This window comes from Haliotis rufescens, unplaced genomic scaffold (genome assembly GCF_023055435.1).
Source record: "Haliotis rufescens isolate VD_foot unplaced genomic scaffold, xgHalRufe1.0.p SCAF_48, whole genome shotgun sequence".
NCBI classification, from domain to species: Eukaryota; Metazoa; Mollusca; class Gastropoda; order Lepetellida; family Haliotidae; genus Haliotis; species Haliotis rufescens.
The window spans coordinates 356,113-377,162 of record NW_025964201.1 but is presented as its reverse complement, the minus strand read 5'-3'; the positions used below and the strand labels follow the sequence as shown (position 1 = coordinate 377,162).

Below are 21,050 nucleotides of genomic sequence, written 5' to 3'. Positions count from 1 at the left end.
ATATGCGACACAGAGATATAAATAGCATATTGTTGCTTCCAGTTCACTTGAAGAACGCATTTATGTATACGACCGTGTTTCTAAACACATTTGAATTGTCAAACTTGATACTTTTTTTCAAGAAGCGCGAAATACAGATGGAAGGCGGAAATTTAAAAAATAATTCGGCTGAGGGAAAGATTTGACTCACCATACCAGAACCATACAGCGATATAGAGAGAGCATATTCAAAACACTACAGGTTCATAACAAATAAAGTTGACCTCAAAACCGTATCACCATGTAATTACCAGTGGCATGGATTGTTTCATTGAAATATGGTGTGAATATTAGTCACATGTACATTAAACTTAAGTAAATCGTTGTTAAATTTATCAACAAGAGCAAAGAAAGCTGTCTTTCAATTGCAGTCTGTTGTGTATAAACTTGGCGTTGATACACCTCACATTTTCTTTAACCTGTTTGATTGTCAAATACAGCCCATCTTATTATATGGCGAAGAATTATTGGGCTGTCGAGAGTTTTATTCTATCGAAAAGGTTCAAAAAAGATTTCTTAATGTGGGCATGTCAACTCCCAGTAATATGGTTTATGGTGAATGTGGGAGGTTCCCACTATATATAACATCTTATACTCGATACCTACGCTATTGGCTGAAGTTATTATGTGTACCTGAACATCGTTTGCCAAGGAAAGCCTATAATATGCTGGCATATCTTGATAACATTCGGAAGAACACAGGGGCTTCCCGTATACGCTTAACTCTTATTAATTATGGCTTTGGATTCATATGGATCTCGCAATTTATTGGTGACATAAATATGTTTTTACAACAATTTCGTACTCGCGCTGTTGATATGTTCCGACAGGATTGGCATTCTACACTTTCAGGAAGCTCGAGATACGACACATATCGAAATATTAAGTTTCTCCTTGAACCAAAGTCGTATCTTTCAAATTTAAGATTGAAACATCAACGCAATACATTTTAACACTTTAGGCTTGGTCTGAGTGATTAAAAAGAGAATAGAGGAAGATATTTAGATATTAAAAAGTCACTGAGAATTTGCCCCGTCTGTAACCTTGGTGCTGAAGACGAATTTCATGTTTTGTTTATTTGCCCTGTATATAACAAAATAAGAATAAAATATCTACCCGCCTGGTTATTTTCATGTATATCTACTAACAGCTTTGAATGTATGTCTGCTGTCAAGCAAAACGTATAGCGATCAACTACAAGTATCTTTATACATTCACCATGCTTTTGTGTTACGTCAGTTGTTGTTGTCTTGATAGTCCGTATACTACAATATTTGTTAAAGTAACTGTATGTCTATTATGTAACTCACTTGTATATGGGCCAATGGCCTTTCATAAAAAATACCATTGAATTGAAGTGAATTAAATTGAATAATGCTAACAGGAAATCGGCCTAGATGATGTTTTTGCGTCTCAATGAAGTGGTTCAAGTATCATGGCGAATATAGATTTTGATTATAACCGATCTTCAGTAATCCCAAATTCTCCATTGCAACCTGCAGAAAATATCAACCGATACCTGAACACTCCTAATTGTGCCATATTAGAATGGAAAACACCTGTGTTATCATTACAGGTTTTGAACTTTGATTCGATTTTCTTTTGTTTAATTCGAAACCACACGCTGAACATATCTAATCTACATGTGAAACCTTTACATTGAAAACACCAGGTTTATCTCCCAGTTCTACATCCCTGGAGGACAGGTCACATTGCAAGAATCAAAAGTGTCATGGAAAAATAGTTTTCAAATTCATGATTAGGGTTATCCATGTTAGACAAATGGTCGCCTGCTTAACAACGAGTAAAATACGTTTGTCAGTAAATTGCGTTTGAGTCAAGCATTAGGTGGGAAGGAGGAACTTTAGCGACGGACACACTATCCATTATCATTATCAAACAATACGTAATGTGATGAGCAGGACAAATTGTTATTTGTGCGCATTAATCTACTTACCAGAGCAATAGGATACCATTAATACCAGTATTGTTCCAGACACCCTCACGTCGCCCATGCTGCACACGCGTGCTGTGACTTCAAAACATTTCCTCATATCGACTCTCGGGTGAACGAGTCAGTGACTTATTTCCTGTGACCTGTGACAGTTTCCCCGTTTGAAAATGGATTTGTCTGCAGAAATGTGTTTTTTCACAATTTTATTTTTTCTCTCCCCATGTTTTTGCATCAATAACCTTTACACCTTATATTTCTATAACACTACAGTACAACTAATATCTCTTTCACTTTAATTAACTATCTTTTGAACAGCCTTTGCTGATAACATTGTAAGATTATGTCCATTAACAGTCGTGTGTGACCACTGGTAGTTAATGGGGCGCCGGCGAGATCTAGTATTGATTACCAAAATGGGGGAAGATGTGAAGCCCTTTTTTTAGTGTCCCCCGTCGGGTATTGCTTGAACATGGGTAAAACCTAACTAACGCACTCTTTCTTACAGGATAGGGGTAAGGATAAGTTATATTTCATACTGAAAGGCCTCAGGCCCATAGTACAATTCTGTTTTCGAGAGTGGTAGCTGATATGTTTAACAGGTCATATTATAATTAACATAGGATGATAAATGAACATTGATAGTTTTTTAGAGTATCTTTATCAGTTGTTGACATGATCGATAAAGTTTTGTTGAGTTGGATGTACATAAAAATGTAGTTCAATATATTTACTTCTTAGATGGTCGTATTTGGGACAGACCAACAGAAAATGAAACTCATCTTCAATCACATTTAACCACATTGCTCACATATTCTCAATTCCCTGGCTCTGTTTCTATGTTTGGCTACTTCGATCCTATGTCTATTAGAGCCGCATCTAAATTGTGCTAAAATTGATATCTACAAATAGTATTTTGGGGGAATAGTAGTCTTAAAAAGCTTGTAATAATTGCATTTTTCTGAACTTGCGATGACCATTTATGTAAGTAAATATCCTTGAGTCTTGGAAGTATAGATACTGAAAACGAATCTGCATAGTTAGGTACACATTGATTATACAAAATATACCCATTCTTACATATGATGTAGCAGTAAGTCGAGGGACATATTCAAACCTGCCTGGACTGCTAATTTTCCCCAGCCTCATGATCCTTGAACTGTCAACTCGTCCTTACCAGAACCTCATATCACACACTGTCCATACTGGGTGTCGAACAAGGGATACTGCAGACACTATACTGAATATATCTAACTTAGCTGCAAGAAGATACAGTGATGCACACTTCAAATGCTTTGTCAATGATTTTAAGAGTGAGTTCCTGTGAGTGAGTTCCTGTGAGTGAGTTCCTGTGAGTAACTGAGTGAGTGAGTGAGTGAGTGAGTGAGTGAGTGTTAAACTCAGTCTAGACGCAAACAAAACAGTATTTTGCATTGTTAGTGTATATTGCCAAATTGAAACAATGTGTTAACCCCGAAATCTGTACGTAAAAGAACTGTTTGTGAAACCAATCAACAACCAACAAGAAGTATACAATCAACAAATGTATTTACAATAGTAATTAAGTTTACAAATCAATACAAACTACTGCACAGCAATCACAATGGCAGTAAACAATAGAGTTGTAGTACAATATTCAATGGCAATATATACATAATCGCAATGGTCAGTACCAAATACAAAAATACAGTGGTGATAGCAAAAGTCAGTGATAATAATATATGTTTACCCAGTGGCGACAGTGGTCAAGCTTCCGAGATGGGCTAGGCAGGGAATCAGGGACGATGAGTGATCCTCACATGAAAGCTGGTTCCGATTTGATGAAAATGCGTGAGAGACACGTTAACACGTTATTGTCCCCTTATATACAGCCCAACTAGCTACTGGAATGTTCTACACAGTGCCTTCACCAGTATAACTGCACGATAACATCACAGAGGTTTCTATAACAAACTATCACCGTCCGGGGTATACAGGACCACACCAGCATCTAAACATAGTAACTTCATGACGACTGATCACTGTCCAAACACAATGCAATGAGCGTCTACCGAATCTCAACAGAAACAATGCAACACAGTCACAATCCTTGTTAAACAATGAAATACGCTGCCATATAACAGATTGTCATATTGCCAAGTCGTTTGTAACATTCGCTAGAAATACAGACGGGAGTGACGTGTGGTACCTTGTACAGCGCACAAGCCACAACTCAGGCGACATTAGGTCACATTGGTCGCGGAGAGTGGTTGGATGGATGGCACTGTTTGGCATGTTTGACTCCTACCCCACCATGAAGCACATGTGTCACATGCGGTGTCTCCTTAGGTAAGAGGCTTTGTTCGCAATATGAATCTGTTCAACCAGCAGTGAATGGGTACCCGGTAGGATGAGATAATACTTTGATTGTTTACCTTCTAGGGCGTCATAAGGCAGCTTGGGTTGTATACTCCCCTCATTATTATTATTATTATTATTATTATTATTATTATTATTATTATTATTATTATTATTATCATTATTATTATTATTATTATCATTATTATTATTATTCATGGCAGTGAGAATAATAAAACAGCGTATCCCGCCGTGTTGCGTGTCAAATGCTACGTCCAGCACAAGATGACCGGTTGCCTTTGCAGTGAGTGAGTGAGTGAGTGAGTGAGTGAGTGAGTGAGTGAGTGAGTGAGTGGGAGGGTGTGTGAGTGAGTGAGTGATTGAGTGGCTGGGAGGGTGGGTGTGTGAGTGAGTATGGAGTCACGGTAACAAGTGTGACCATCCTGGTTTGTGTCATCGTACCCCGTCGGCATTGATTCTTACTCATGCTGTCAACCACTGGTTGCCATGCCAAGACGAACATGACGATAAATCTGGCATACTGCAGACTGCGTAGCGTAAAACAACATTCACTCAGTCACTCGTTGTATGGGAAAACCATCGTTTCTAGCAAGGAGACATTGATGAAATCACCAGAAATAAGGTGGTTTCTAGTGTATCTGGGGTGTCACAGAATATGAAACAACGGAAGTGGGTACAGTGATAGAGATTCATTTTTCTGGTGTTCCCAGCTGTGGTATTGCTGTAATATTGCTTAAAGCGGTGTAAAACCATACTCACACACTCACTCACTCACTCACTCACTCACTCACTCACTCACTCACTCTCTCTCTCTCTCTCTCTCTCTCACTCACTCGCTCACTCACTCACTCACTCACTCACTCACTCACTCACTAACTCACTCACTAGGTAGCCTTTCATCTGTGTCTCTCATACTGTGCCGTTTATGTCAAGTTTCATACTTGATTGAAATTCACATAATTATAAAGACATGGTAAGGATTCAGTTTTTATTGCCGTGTCATTTAACGAGATATTTTTAATATTCATGACTTGATGGCCAAGTTGGAGTCGCCTGATATGCGCACATCAATGTTATGTTGTAAACGGACAAGTTTAAAGTGGTTTCATATATTTTAGTCAAGTTATTTAGATGCGTGCTATTTCTAATATTGTGCATGATTAATCATAATGTAGTGAGAATAAAAAGCTCTTTAAATCCGAAAACCGAAGATAATACTCAGATCACTCAGCCACGCAGAAAAATTATGACGCAGTTTCAGTTTGAACATTGAGAGTCGAGGAGATACTTTGATAGAAGTAAATACTTAGAGAGTTACATTTCTGTTATGTATATATACATGTGTAACCGGGGCTGTTCATAAATAACACGGGTTGTTGTAGGTGAAGAGGATTTATTGACGGTCTGAAAAAACGCCCTGAAACATATACCTAAAATAATAAATATACACTTAAATTAATATATATATATATAAATATACACAGACATAAATATGCAATCACATTGTATTATATTCAGTCACATCGTCAAACCGATGACATCATAGAAATAGATTGAACTCATGTTTTTAACAAAATACATTGAAGTCGGTGAGTGAATATGGTTTAACGCCGCTTGAGCACTATTCCAGCAATATCACGGCGGGGGACACCAGAAATAGGCATCACACATTATACCTATGTCGGGAATCGAGCCCGGGTCCTCCGCGTGACGAGCGAACGCTTTAACCACTAGGCGACCCGACCGCCCCAAATACATTGAAGAATGTGCTATAGGTCACAATAACTGCATATGCATTTCTATCCCTATACATGTGATGCTATGCTAAATACAATTAAGGATTACATTAATACACAAGAAAATACATGCATACTCTGATGGTGAAACCGGGGTTCACCCAACACAAACTGACAAGACAATGATGCCTGCATCTAAATACAAATACAAAGACAAACATACTCACTTAGGTGAAACTTGTAATCTTAGCAAACACGCATTATGTGTAACACAAAACATACACATGAACGAACCGCCTCCGTGGTCTAGTGGTAGAGCGTCCGCCCGGAGAGCGGAAGGTCCGGGGTTCGATCCCCGACCGCGTCATACCAAAAGACGTTAAAAGATGGTACTTGTTGTTACCATGTCTGGCGCTCGGCATTAAAGGGGCTAAAACAAGGACTGGTCGGCTCGGAGTCAGTATACTGTGTCCGAGTGGGGTATTCATGTTAGACTGTGGCATGATATCTCAGTGAGCTAGCACTATAAATCGGCATCAGTCCGGACTAGTACAAGCAGCCACACACACACATACACGTACATGCACGTCGCTATATAAGTGCAATAATCTTGAACGCGACGTTAAGCCCCATTTCACCTCACCTCACCTACACATGAACGCTTTTGTGAGTGTGTGAGTGAGTTGGGTTTAACGCCGCTTTTAACAGTATTCCAGTTATATCACGGCGTGTCAGCTTAATGTGGGAGGAAAGCCCGAAGTGATGCAGGTCTCAGACGTTTACCACTTCGGTGAAACCCACGAGCACGGGTATGGTGCTGACAAATCTAGAAACATAATTGAGGCGAACCGGAATTTGAAACCACAATCATAGGTTTCTGTCGTGCCCAAGGGATGCAACTCTGCTCAGTGAATCGCAGCGCCTTAGACGACTGGGCCACCCGTGCCCCCTATCAACGCTTTACATTATACATAAATAACATAGCTATGAGTAAACACATACATGATAAATACATACTCTCTCGCTTACCACTAGACCATGAAGACTCTCATAATGCACGCATCATCACATGTTCGTATGTGACAAGTATTTTACAGGCCACCACTAGACTCTTGCTGACTATACGAGCTTTAAATCACCATTATATAACAGTGAAACCCCGCTGTTATATATGATTTAAAGGTTCACTGCGACTGGCTTGTCAGATAACAATTGTATTAAGGATAACGATAATGAATGGAATGAATTATTCAGATTATGTGGAACCAGAAACAATATCCAGGCTCGACAGCTTGCTATTACAGAGGTTCAAGACTGGTTTTGCATGACAACTGCCTATTGATATAATATGTCACACCAGGCTACTCCTTTGTGCCCAACACGACGTTAGATCGAAGGCTGTCTGTGTCATCCCTATCTGCATCTCAGGACCGCGATAGAGCGCTGTGCTCAGTTTTTGGAGGGGGTGCAATTAGAATCTTCGGAGCACTGTGATCAGTTTCAGGGGAGGATTCAACTTGAATCATTACAGCATTGTTGTCGGTTTCAGCGGAGGATTCAAGTTGAATCGTCAAGGCGTTGTGGTTGGTTTTAGGGGAGGATTCAACACTTGAATCAGTGGGATTCAGGGGACGTTGGCCCCCATCTGTGGGTTGATGAGAGGAGGGCACACCCAGAACCTGGTGGGGTACGGCGTAGATAGGATCCTCGTAGTCGTTGTCTTCCGGTGCATCGTGGGCCGGTTGTGGAGCAGCAGTCGGTTTGAGTTGGCGCTGCTTCCTGTACACAATAATAACTAATGTACTAGTACACTGTAATAACTGTTTTATGTCATAGTGGCTACCTGTAAAGGAAGGAGTAACTGACGGTAGCGAAACCCGGGCGCAATACGGTAATGTTCATAGATTGGCATACCCAACTGATGTTTTAGGAAAGGGCTCTTAATGAAACGCCAATATATGATATCAGTTAATTAATATCGGTTGGGATTTGTCATGTTACGCATTATCCGTGCCCCAGAATACGTTCATTGCGCGACCCAATTCCTATGATGATCACTAGATTAGCGTGCACTCATATGACATTCCCCGCTCCATGGGGAGCATACAGCTCGATTTGCCTTTACCATCACATCCATTTGGGTATCCTGCTTATTTTGGGTATCCAAGCTTATTTCGAAAGTCATTTAGGAGACATCACATGTAACATGTGTTTCAGTGTCGGGCAGGACAAGAGGCCTAGAACATCTCAGGAGTCACCCATCCACAACTCTCCGAAGCCAGCGTTGCTTGACTCTTAACGGGGAAGTTAACAGCAAGAAACATATTTAATCATCTTTGTGAATGTAACCAAAACATATTCGAGAGATTTAAAAGGTGAAGTCTTTTGTTTGGTTCCTTTGTTTGTTGTTTAACGCTGCACTCAGCAATATTCCAGCTATATGACGGCGGTCTGTAAATAATCGAGTCTGGACCAGACAATCTATCGACTGACATCATGAGCCTCGATCTGCACAATTGGGATACGATGACATGCATCCACCAAGTCACCCGATCCCGTTTTTCAGCTCACAGTAAAAATATGATGATATTAGATTAAATGGCAGTTTAAATGCTTCTGCTCGCAGGTTCAGCTGGTTGTGACGAGGTGCAATTAGGTGATCTAAAAGAAGAAAGCATAAACGTTTGTTACAATAACCAACACAAAAGCATCCAGTGCTCCAGGAATGAGAAACTCCTGGTGCTGAAGATACCGCAACGGGCAACAGTAGATAGGACTGTAAAGGGTAGACACACGGAAGACACACGGAAGACACACGGAAGACACACGGTAGACACACGGTAGACACATGGTAGACACACGGAAGACACACTGCAGACACACGGTAGACACAGGGTAGACAGTTACTTATTCTATCATAAACTGCAGATGGAAAAACAACAAAAGTGATAACTTTTTTAGTGCTCCAATTAGGCCATTTACAAAAAGGTCCAGTGAACATAGTTCACAGGAGCTAATGCATTGCACACAACCGGACATGTCATATTGGCGGGGGATAAGAGTATTTCATGCTTGTTACTCCTGTGTTTTGAATCGTTGGCGTAAGGACCTGGGCCATATTTGTTACGATGTTAACAAGGAATCGCAAATCTGGATGGCAAGTCAGCTGGTAAAATTGGTGTCGTGACGCTCGCCTACTACTTCAGCACCACCGTCGTGGCCCTGGTTGTCGGCCTCACCCTCGTCCTCGCCATCAGACCAGGACGGGAAAAACAGGATGCAGTCCACCACACAGGAGGCTGGAGCAGCCCCCCATCTCTCTCCCAGGGATGCTTTTCTGGACCTCCTCAGGTTTCATTTCATATCAACGCAATTGCCAAATATGTAATATGCCTACTGGGTCCTTGGTATGTGTGAAATTATTTTCAGTTATTTCACAACCCACTCTTTCCGTAAAAGGCGACTATGCTTGTCGTAAGAGGCGACTAACGGGATCGGGTGGTCAGGCTCGCTGACTTGGTTGATGCATGTCATCGATTCCAATTGCGTGGATCGATGCTTATGATATCAATCACTGGATTGTTGGGTCCAGACTCGAGTATTTACAGACTGCCGTCATATAGCTAGAATATTGCTGGGTGCGGCGTTAAAGTGGATCGATGCTCATGATATCAGTCACTGGATTGTTTGGTCCAGACTCGATTATTTACAGTCAGACGTCATACAACTGGAATATTGCTGAGTGCGGCGTTAAACAACAAACAAACAAATCTGAGTGTAGGGCTACCACTGAAATCTGTAAAAAAATGTATTTAACGTGGTCGAAGCCACGTAAAATCATGACTTTTTCACAAATAGGTATTTGGTATTGGTATGAATCTGTTTAGTATCAACAATGATTATCTTTCATATTTTTAACTTTGTGAAACACTTTAACTTAGACAAGAAACATGTTATAGTACTCGGAAATCCTTTTCAGAAACGTCGTCCCGGAAAATATCGTACAGGCAGCCATTCAGCAAATAGGGACAAAGTATGTTTACATGGACAGAAGTGTCGTGAATAATTCCCATGTCGTACAGGGACCTGGAAGAAATGCTTCTTTGGAGGATATACTAACCCCCAATACCACCGGACTGAGGCCACAGAGGCCGGCACACTGGGAACAGAAGAGTGTTTATATGACAGGGATGAACACAATCGGTGAGAGAACATTTACTTTAAACAGACACTGACTTTGGGAATTCGTTAATTTTATCGCCACTTTGAACAATATCTCGGTTATATCACGGCGTGTTATGATGTAGACCGAGTCGCTTTGCTTCCGAAACATAGCTGAAGAAAGATCAAGCTGACTTTGGTTTTTAATGAACGTGCAATGGTAGTAGTATTTTGTCACATCAGGGGTGAGTGAGTGAGTTAAAATGTAACGTCGCACTGGCATTATTCCAGCCATAGAGCGACGAGACCAAGTTAATATATTAACAGTTCAGTCATTTATGCAAAGTTATATTTCAACACAAGTTATGAAACATATTTGAGCATAACAATATGATGTATACAGTTTTAAAACACGGGCTATAGGGAACAGTAACCAAAGCTAGCCCACCTCCCTGGGGATCAGTACCTCTGCTTCCTGCATGATACCCAGCAGGATTTACGTCATCACTTTAGCCACTGGTGGTTGTGCCGATGCTAGCCGATATTATAAAATACTCGGAACTGAGTTGGCTTTAAAACACTGGTTGGTGACAGTTACATCGATTATGATAGGATTATGTGTCACACATGGGGACAAAAGTTTTAAGATGCTTTAACCCCCTGGACAGAGCCTTCAGTAATGTCAGTTGATAATAGCATCACACCAAATTTAAAAACAAGCATTTAATTATTCACATACATATTTAAGATTTATTATACAGACCAATTTCTTTCAAGTAATTTAAGATGAGATGCCCGCTGACACGGGAAAAAAGATCTTTCACATTTACGCTTTGATAATGTGAATCCCTTGCGATTGCAAAGTCCACACAGTCAAGCAATATATGCTTGACGGTGAACCTTTCATCACATCAGGGCATAGATTTCCACAGTAATGGGGGAAATTGAGATGCGAAAACTTGATATTAAATACAGGGCGGGCGGAAGATGGGAAACTCAGACAAACATATGGCAATCACTTAAAAGTGTTTCCTGACTATGCTTGTCGTAAGAGGCGACCAACGGGATCGGGTGGCCAGGCTCGCTGACTTGGTTGATGCATGTCATCGATCCCAAAATGCGTGGATCGATGCTCATGATACTTATCTCTGGATTGCCTGGTCCACACTCGATTATATACAGACCGCCGTCATATACCTGGAATATTGCTGAGTGCGACGTTAAACAACATACCAACCAACAACCAACCAATTATGATGAGGGTCGTGTCGTCGCTGGCTTACGCCTTGTCCCAAATAGTTGATCATGTTATCAACTACTGTCCCCCCCCCCCCCCCCCCCCCCCCCCCCCCCCGATTATACACGGTGATATATCCGCGGCGTAAAACAACACTCACTATCTCACTGATCGTTACTCATGCTGTCAACCGCTGTTTTTTCCCATACTCGATAATGTGCAGTTATATATCCGCAGCGTTAAACAACACTCGCTGACTGCTCGTGCTCTGTTCAACAGGTATACTGGCGTACTGTGTCGTGTTCGGGCTCTGTTTGGGAAGACTAGGAAAGGCCGGTGAAGTGATGCTAAGATTCTTTACCTCGCTCAATGACATCCCCATGACAATGGTTACGCTTGTTATTTGGTACGTATGGAATACAGGTTACGTAGTATATGTTAACTAAATGCTGATAGCTTCTGATATGTGATATTATAAAAATAACAACATGCAAGTACGAAGTTACAAATGCTTTTTAAGAAATGTGTTCATGCCCGCAAACAGGATCGAAAACCAGCGCCAATAAGCAATATGCAATCTCAATCACACATGATATGCAAGAGGCGACTAACGGGATCGGGCGATCAGACTCGTTGACTTGGTTGATGCATGTCATCGTATCCCAATTGCGTAGATCGATGCTCATGATATCAAGCACTGGATTGTCTGGTCCAGACTCGATTATTTGCAGACCGCCATCATATAGCTGGAATATTGCTGAGTGCGGCGTTTAACAACAAACAAACAAACAAATAGACACAGAGACCTAAATAAGAACACTGTGACAATAAAAACTAACACATTAACATGAAATGAAATAATATAAGATTTTCTGAAGTAATGATTAAGAAATACGTGAAATATGGTCATTTTATAATGTATTCTTTCATATTTCATTTGTTTTAGCCATCTATATGTAAGTGTTTCGTATTGCTAGCTTGAACTTGAACTTTAACTTGAGTAATATCTCTACCTAGGTATTCGCCTATAGGGATCCTCACAATGTCCAAGATCCTGGCTGTGGAAGACTTGCTGACCACAGGTCATCAGCTTGGCATGTACATAGTCACCAACCTGGTCGGGTACGCTGTCCACACCGCTATCGTCCTTCCCCTCATCTACTTGGCGCTCACCAGAAGGAACCCCTACAGGATCACTCGTGGAATACTACGGGCTCTGGTCACTGCAGTCGGAACAAGTTCAAGGTTTGATTTGCATCGTAATTATAAGAGTATCAACGCACAATGCCATTCAGAAAGTGGTCAAATGTGACAAATGTTATAGTTGGGATAGGGGGCACGGGTGGCCCAGCCGTCTTAGGCGCTGCGATTCGCTGTGCAGAGTTGCGTCCCTTGGGCACGCTATGATTGTGGGTTCGAATTCCGGTTCGCTCCGATTATGTTTCTAGGTTTGTCAGCATCATACCCGTGCTCGTGGGTTTCACCGAAGTGGTAAACGTCTGAGACCTGCATCACTTGGGGCTTTCCTCCAACATTAAGCTGACACGCCGTTATATAACTGGAATACTGTTAAAAGCGGCGTTAAACCCAACTCACTCACTCACACTCACTATAGTTGGGATAACACTTTCTTAGTAAAGTACAGATTCTAGTCCTTTTGGGGGGTTAAGTCGCATTCGGGATTCGAAGCCACACTGCTATAGTGAAGCACCTAAACGCGAGCACTCAAAGCCAGTAGTTTCAACCTCGAAGGTTTGGATGTCTAGATCACGTACTTTGTTTACCCCTCTGACAAGTGTAACTTGGCACAGCTCCCATGGCCGAAAATGGCTGAGTTGGTTTGATCGCTGACTTTGTGTGCTTGCGATCAGGTGCCTCACTCTGGCAGCACGGGTTTGAATCCCGGATAGGATTACAATCAAACGTTAAGCAGACGGGCAGGCAGTCAAAGACGCGTGGGGTCATCAATGAAAGTCACAGTCATAACAGCTGACAAGGCAAGTGTGTAAACTGTCAGAATACTCATCATAATGTCACGTTAATATCGGGTATGTCCACCTTGAGCATTAATTCAGGCCAGAACGCGTCGACGGACCGATGACGTCAAACGTCGAATGATGTTGGAGGGGGTGGGGTGATGCGTTGCCATTCAGCAAGGAGGGATTGTTACAATTGCTGGCGGTTGACCGGAGCCACTGGGTGTCTTGTCGATCGAGGTGGTCCCATAAATGTTCAATTGGGTTCATGTTCGGCGAGCATGACGGCCATGGTAAAACCTGAGTATTCGCTTTCTTAAGGAAGTTCTGCGTCAACAATGATTCCACGGGACTGTTGCTGGATGAATGGCTCCGCAACTGGTCGCCACACTAAATCTCGATATCGCTGTGCATTCATGTTACCATGAATAACCAAGAGCCTGGTTTCCAAGTCACCGCAGATTGCTGACCATCGAGATAAACTCTGCTCTCATCGGAGAACATAACACGTGTCCAGTCACACAGTTGCCAACGTCGAAGTCTCCTGACCCATCTCAGTCTCTAAAGGCGATGTTGAGGTGTCATTCCTTGGTAGGGTCAATGTGCTTTGATACCATGGGCTCGTAATCTCCTGTACACGGTTTGTCGACTGATCCTGTGCCGCAGTGCCGTCGCTGCAGTTAACGTCGCCGTGACGAATCGGTTTCGGAGGTGAATTGTCCCGATGTAGCGGTCTTAGATGGACGTGGTCACTCGTGGCCTTCCGCTTCTCGGCCTGTCTGTTGTCCGGCCCATCTGACGTAACCTTTGCATTAACCTGGTAACGGTTATACGGGCGCATCCAAACATTCTGCCAATGACGGCGTGCGTCGCTCCCTGTTGGGCCATTCCAACGGCTCTCTCCCTGTCTATCGCATTTCATTCTTTACATTAGAGGGAGCACGGGTGGCCCAGTCGTCTAAGGCGCCGCAATTCGCTGTGCAGAGTATGATTGTGGGTTCGAATCCCGATCCCCACCCACCCCCCCCCACCCCCCCCCCCCCGTTTATTTTTCTAGGTTTGTCAGCACCATACCCGTGCTCGTGGGTTTCACCGAAGTGGTAAACGTCTGAGACCTGCATCACTTCGGGCTTTCCTCCCACAGTAAGCTGACACGCCGTTATATAACTGGAATACTGTTAAAAGCGGCGTTGAAAATAGCTCACTCACTCACTTTACATTTGACCCTTTCTAAACGGCATTGTATATTCATGATGAACGTTGTTTATAACAGCGCTGCCACACTTCCGGTGACCGTCCGCTGCTGTGAAGACAACTTGAAGATTGACCGGACCATCTGCCGCTTTGTGCTGCCGATTGGGGTCACCATCAACATGGACGGCACCGCCATCTTCCAAGTCGTCACCGTCGTCTTCATCGCACAACTGAATGCGATACCACTAAACGTCATCGACATCTTCATAATCTGGTATTTAACTGAGTTACAAACAATTAGTTAAAAAAATGTCAAATGATGCTTTAAATGTAACTTATACGAATTAGTGTCATGTAGAGTGAGTAAGTGAGTGAGTATGGTTTTATGACGCTTTTAGCAATATTCCAGCAATATCACGGCTGGGGACACCAGAATAGGCTTCACACATTGTACCCATGTCAGGAATCTTCGGCGTGACGAGCGAACGCTTTAACCACTAGGCTACCCGACCGCCCAGTGGACTGAAGAAGTAGGATATGTACATGTAGTATGGTGCACAATCGAAGACGAATTCCTGGCTAAATCCTGACCATAACAAAGAAACACGCACGTACGCACGCACGCACGCCATATAAATTAACGGCCCTTGACAAGAAAACGTTGCTAGTGTTCCAACCGAAATAGAAACATGTATTTTGTTTCATTTTGCATGTTATGATTGTTAAGCTATCATCTGTTAACGACTCGCTGTTAGGCATAAGTCCTAATCCTTAAATAAGATGTTTCACCGGTTTTGCTAGGACCTGTTGTTCGTGTTTTGAAAGTGCAAGTGGAAAACTCGGTTATGTGGTCAGAAACGATACTGTCAGATCGTTTTCTTCAACATCACGTCTTTTGGCCGCCATCGTCTAAGCCGCAGCGATTCGCTGTGCAGAGTTCTGTCCCTTGGTCACGCCAGAAACCTATGAATGTGGGTTTGAATCCCGGTTCGCCGCGATTATGTTTCTAGGGTTGTCAGCACCATACCCGTGCTCGTGGGTTTCACCGAAGTGGTAAACGTCTGAGACCTGCATCAATTCGGGCTTTCCTCCCACATTAAGCTGACACGCCGTGATTGAATTGGAATACTGTTAAAAGCGTCACTCACTCACTCACTTGTAAAGACAGGCATCATAACCTTTAATTTCTGTACCCTCTCCTGTAACCAAAACCTCATGGCAGCAGTCACTTTAACATTTACGTATAGGATAAATCACGCCAATCACGCGAGTTTTATACAACTTATGAACCGTCAATGCAATGTTCTCAATGCAAGAAATACCAGAACAAGATAAGAAAACATCAACATACTTTATAGAGAAACAATACAGTGTATTGCGGTATTAAAGGAATTCGCTAGAACCGTGCGAGAGAAAAACACGTGCAGCATGAACGAGCCAGGAGTCATAACATGATAATTTGAACAACTCTTCACCTGCCTCGTCAACTTAACACGATATGTGAGGTAGCAGGTTCGATTCACGTCATGGAATTTTCATGTGAAAAGAAATTGTGACTTTTAACCAATTACCGAACACAAATGTGTTCACATTAAGAGGCAAGTTCATAAAACGTAATTTGTGAAACCAAGGTATTACACTTGAAAAGTACAACCTCTAAGCAGGTTTAGAAGAGACCCATTTGAAAACCTTGGAAGAGAACCGCTTATAAACCTGGATTGGATCTAAACCAGGAACCTAATTCAATATAGGGTAATACAGTGATAGGTTCATAAACGGCGTCAACGTGACGCAGCCGTAACAACCCTGCCCCTGCCAACGGGCCGACATTTCCAAAGTCCCGTGAAGATCCGGGTTAGAATAGGTCTTCAGCAACCCATGCTTGCCGTAAAAAGCGACTATGCTTGTCGTAAGAGGCGACTAACGGGATCGGGTGGTCAGACTCGCTGACTTGGTTGATGCATGTCATCGATCCCAATTGCGTGGATAGATGCTCATGTTGTCAATCACTGGATTGTCTGGTCCAGACTCGATTATTTACAGACCGCCGTCATATAGCAGGAATATTGCTGAGTGCGGCGTTAAACAACAAACAAACAAAGACTTGCCCATATGTACAGCTACATTACAATAAGCATATCTTACTTAATCATACCCTTTATTCATTTTCAGCTTATGTACAACTTTGACCAGCGTTGGCTCGGCAGGTATCCCCGGGAGCGGCTTTGTAACGCTGTTTGTGATCATGTCCGCCGTCGGCCTGCCTCCTGATGACGTCTACTTCGTCCTGCCCGTTGTCTGGCTCCTGTAAGTCCTTATTAAATAGTAAGGGTGCGCGGTATTACCTGTAAATCGGTGAATTGGGGTTCATTCTTTCCATGATACGTATCTCAATATAATGTTTTAATGCTCGGTATATCGGGTGATACCTGTCTAGACTCGGGGTAGAATATGTCTTCAGCAACCCGTGCTTGCCGTAAAAGGCGACTGTGCTTGTCGTAAGAGGCGACTAACTGGTTGATGCATGTAATGGTATCCCAAATGCGTGGATCGATGCTCATGCTGTCAATCACTGGATTGTCTTGTCCAGACTCGATTATTTTCAGAAAGCCGTCATATAGCTGGAATATTGCCTAATGGGGCGTTAAACAACAAACAAAGCAAAAAATATATCGGGTGATTTCAAAAAGCGATTAAGACCCGGTTACCCCATATCCATGTACGTCTTTCCATTGGGAGGTGGGTAGCCTTGTGGTTAAAGCGTTCGATTGTCCGGTCCGGGTTCGGTTTCCCACATGGTTACAATGTGTGAAGTCCATTTCTGGTGTATCCCGCCGGGTATATTGTTAAAAGTGGCGTAAAACCATACTCCCTGGTTTACTTTTTCAGGGGCCGTGTCATCACCATGGTGAATATCAGCGGAGACTGTGTAGCGGCGGCCCTCCTTGCTCACTACTTCCCCCGACAAGGTGCTGGAGCTGGACACAGGGAGCAAGAGGAGAACATGATAGACCACGCAGACATAGTGTAATGGGAGCCAAGTCGTCTTCAGACATTGTGTAATGGGAGCCAAGTCGTCTTCAGACATTGTGTAATGGGAGCCAAGTCGTCTTCAGACAGTGTGAAATGGGAGCCAAGTCGTCTTCAGACATTGTGTAATGGGAGCCAAGTCGTCTTCAGACATTGTGTAATGGGAGCCAAGTCGTCTTCAGACATTGTGTAATGGGAGCCAAGTCGTCCTCAGACAGTGTATAATGGGAGCCAAGTCGTCTTCAGACATTGTGTAATGGGAGCCAAGTCGTCTTCAGACATTGTGTAAGCGGAGCCAAGTCTTCTTCAGACATTGTGTAATGGGAGCCAAGTCGTCTTCAGACAGTGTGTAATGGGAGCCAAGTCGTCTTCAGACATTGTGTAATGGGAGCAAAGTCGTCTTCAAACATTGTGTAATGGGAGCCAAAACGTCCTCAGACATTGTGTAATGGGAGCCGAGTCGTCTTCAGACATTGTGTAATGGGAGCCAAGTCGTCTTCAGACATTGTGTAATGGGAGCCAAGTCTTCTTCAGACATTGTGTAATTGCAGCCGAGTCGTCTTCAGACATTGCGTAATGGGAGCCAAGTCCTCTTCAGACATTGCGTAATGGGGGCCAAGTCCTCTTCAGACAGTTGCACACCTTAGCGTGCTGAAAACCTTTTGGGTTCGAATCGCGGTCCGACCTGAATTATGTTTCTAGATTTGTCAGCACTTTACCTGTGCTCATGAATCTCACCGAAGTGGTAAATGTCTAAGACCTGCATCACTTCAGGTTTATCTCCCACATCAATCTGAAATACCATTGAAATGCCGTTCGATGCGGCTTTAAAACAAACTCAATTGGTTTTTAATTAGTGATGAAGATGCGAATGCTGTTTGTAATATAACTGAATCAAAGACCGGTTATATGACATCGTGACTAACGTTCCTAAGGTATGAGCGACATATGTTTGGATCCCACCTTACATTAAAATACTAGCCTCTGATTGGTTAAGGAGAGGACAATTATTTTATATATAGCCCACTCATGTAGCCCGCAGAGAAATCAATCGGAACACATCATAGGTAACCTGCATATATCGAATAAGTATCGATGAGTTGAAATTAACTGATGTTCAGCAGGCGTATGGGGTAAAGGGAAGTAACTCGGTCCGATTGCGCCCCCGTCTGCTACGAGGTTTACAAACTCACTGAAAATGCGGACATATAAGGTCCTGCGTGAATGAATGTCTGTAGGATCATTCGTTCTCGGGTCATATGGTGTGATGTACCCTGTGTGTGAGCCTGACGGCTCGGGGTACATAGACTCACACACAGGGTACATCACACCTGACGGCTCGGGGTACATAGGCACATACACAGGGTACGTCACACCTGACGGCTCGGGGTACATAGGCACATACACAGGGTACATCACACCTGACGGCTCGGGGTACATAGGCGCACACACAGGGTACATCACACCTGACGGCTCGGGGTACATAGACACACACACAGGGTACATCACACCTGACGGCTCGGGGTACATAGGCACATACACAGGGTACATCACACCTGACGGCTCGGGGTACATAGACACACACACAGGGTACGCCACACCTGACGGCTCGGGATACATAGGCTCACACACAGGGTACATCACACCTGACGGCTCGGGGTACATAGGCGCACACACAGGGTACATCACACCTGACGGCTCGGGATACATAGGCGCACACACAGGGTACGTCACACCTGACGGCTCGGGGTTCATAGACTCACACACAGGGTACATCACACCTGACGGCTCGGGGTACATAGGCGCACACACAGGGTACGTCACACTTGACGGCTCGGGGTTCATAGACTCACACACAGGGCACATCACACCTGACGGCTCGGGGTACATAGACTCACACACAGGGTACATCACACCTGACGGCTCGGGGTACATAGACTCACACACAGGGTACATCACACCTGACGGCTCGGGGTACATAGGCGCACACACAGGGTACGTCACACTTGACGGCTCGGGGTTCATAGACTCACACACAGGGTACATCACACCTGACGGCTCGGGGTACATAGGCGCACACACAGGGTACGTCACACTTGACGGCTCGGGGTTCATAGACTCACACACAGGGTACATCACACCTGACGGCTCGGGGTACATAGACTCACACACAGGGTACATCACACCTGACGGCTCGGGGTACATAGACTCACACACAGGGTACATCACACCTAACGGCTCGGGATACATAGGCGCACACACAGGGTACATCACACCTGACGGCTCGGGGTACATAGACACACACACAGGGTACATCACACCTGACGGCTCGGGGTACATAGGCACATACACAGGGTACATCACACCTGACGGCTCGGGGTACATAGACACACACACAGGGTACGCCACACCTGACGGCTCGGGATACATAGGCTCACACACAGGGTACATCACACCTGACGGCTCGGGGTACATAGGCGCACACACAGGGTACATCACACCTGACGGCTCGGGATACATAGGCGCACACACAGGGTACGTCACACCTGACGGCTCGGGGTTCATAGACTCACACACAGGGTACATCACACCTGACGGCTCGGGGTACATAGGCGCACACACAGGGTACGTCACACTTGACGGCTCGGGGTTCATAGACTCACACACAGGGCACATCACACCTGACGGCTCGGGGTACATAGACTCACACACAGGGTACATCACACCTGACGGCTCGGGGTACATAGACTCACACACAGGGTACATCACACCTGACGGCTCGGGGTACATAGGCGCACACACAGGGTACGTCACACTTGACGGCTCGGGGTTCATAGACTCACACACAGGGTACATCACACCTGACGGCTCGGGGTACATAGGCGCACACACAGGGTACGTCACACTTGACGGCTCGGGGTTCATAGACTCACACACAGGGTACATCACACCTGACGGCTCGGGGTACATAGACTCACACACAGGGTACATCACACCTGACGGCTCGGGGTACATAGACTCACACACAGGGTACATCACACCTAACGGCTCGGGATACATAGGCTCACACACAGGGTACATCACACCTGACGGCTCGGGTTACATAGGCACATACACAGGGTACATCACACCTGACGGCTCGGGGTACATAGGCACATACACAGGGTACATCACACCTGACGGCTCGGGGTACATAGGCTCACACACAGGGTACATCACACCTGACGGCTCGGGGTACATAGGCTCACACACAGGGTACATCACACCATATTCCCCTCTAGATCTGTTGAAACTTAATGGTAATATATATTTTGGAAGACTGTTCTGAATGACGTAAACCCCGCCAGCCTTCTTCCACATTGATACGT

The 21,050-nt window shown here is 44.1% G+C and overlaps 1 protein-coding gene across 1 annotated transcript in view; it reads right to left on the bottom strand.

Moving 5' to 3' along the window:
• LOC124125811 overlaps positions 1–21,050 on the bottom strand; it is a 45,748-nt gene that overhangs the window by 4,873 nt on the left and 19,825 nt on the right. The gene's annotated exons all lie outside the window — the stretch shown is intronic.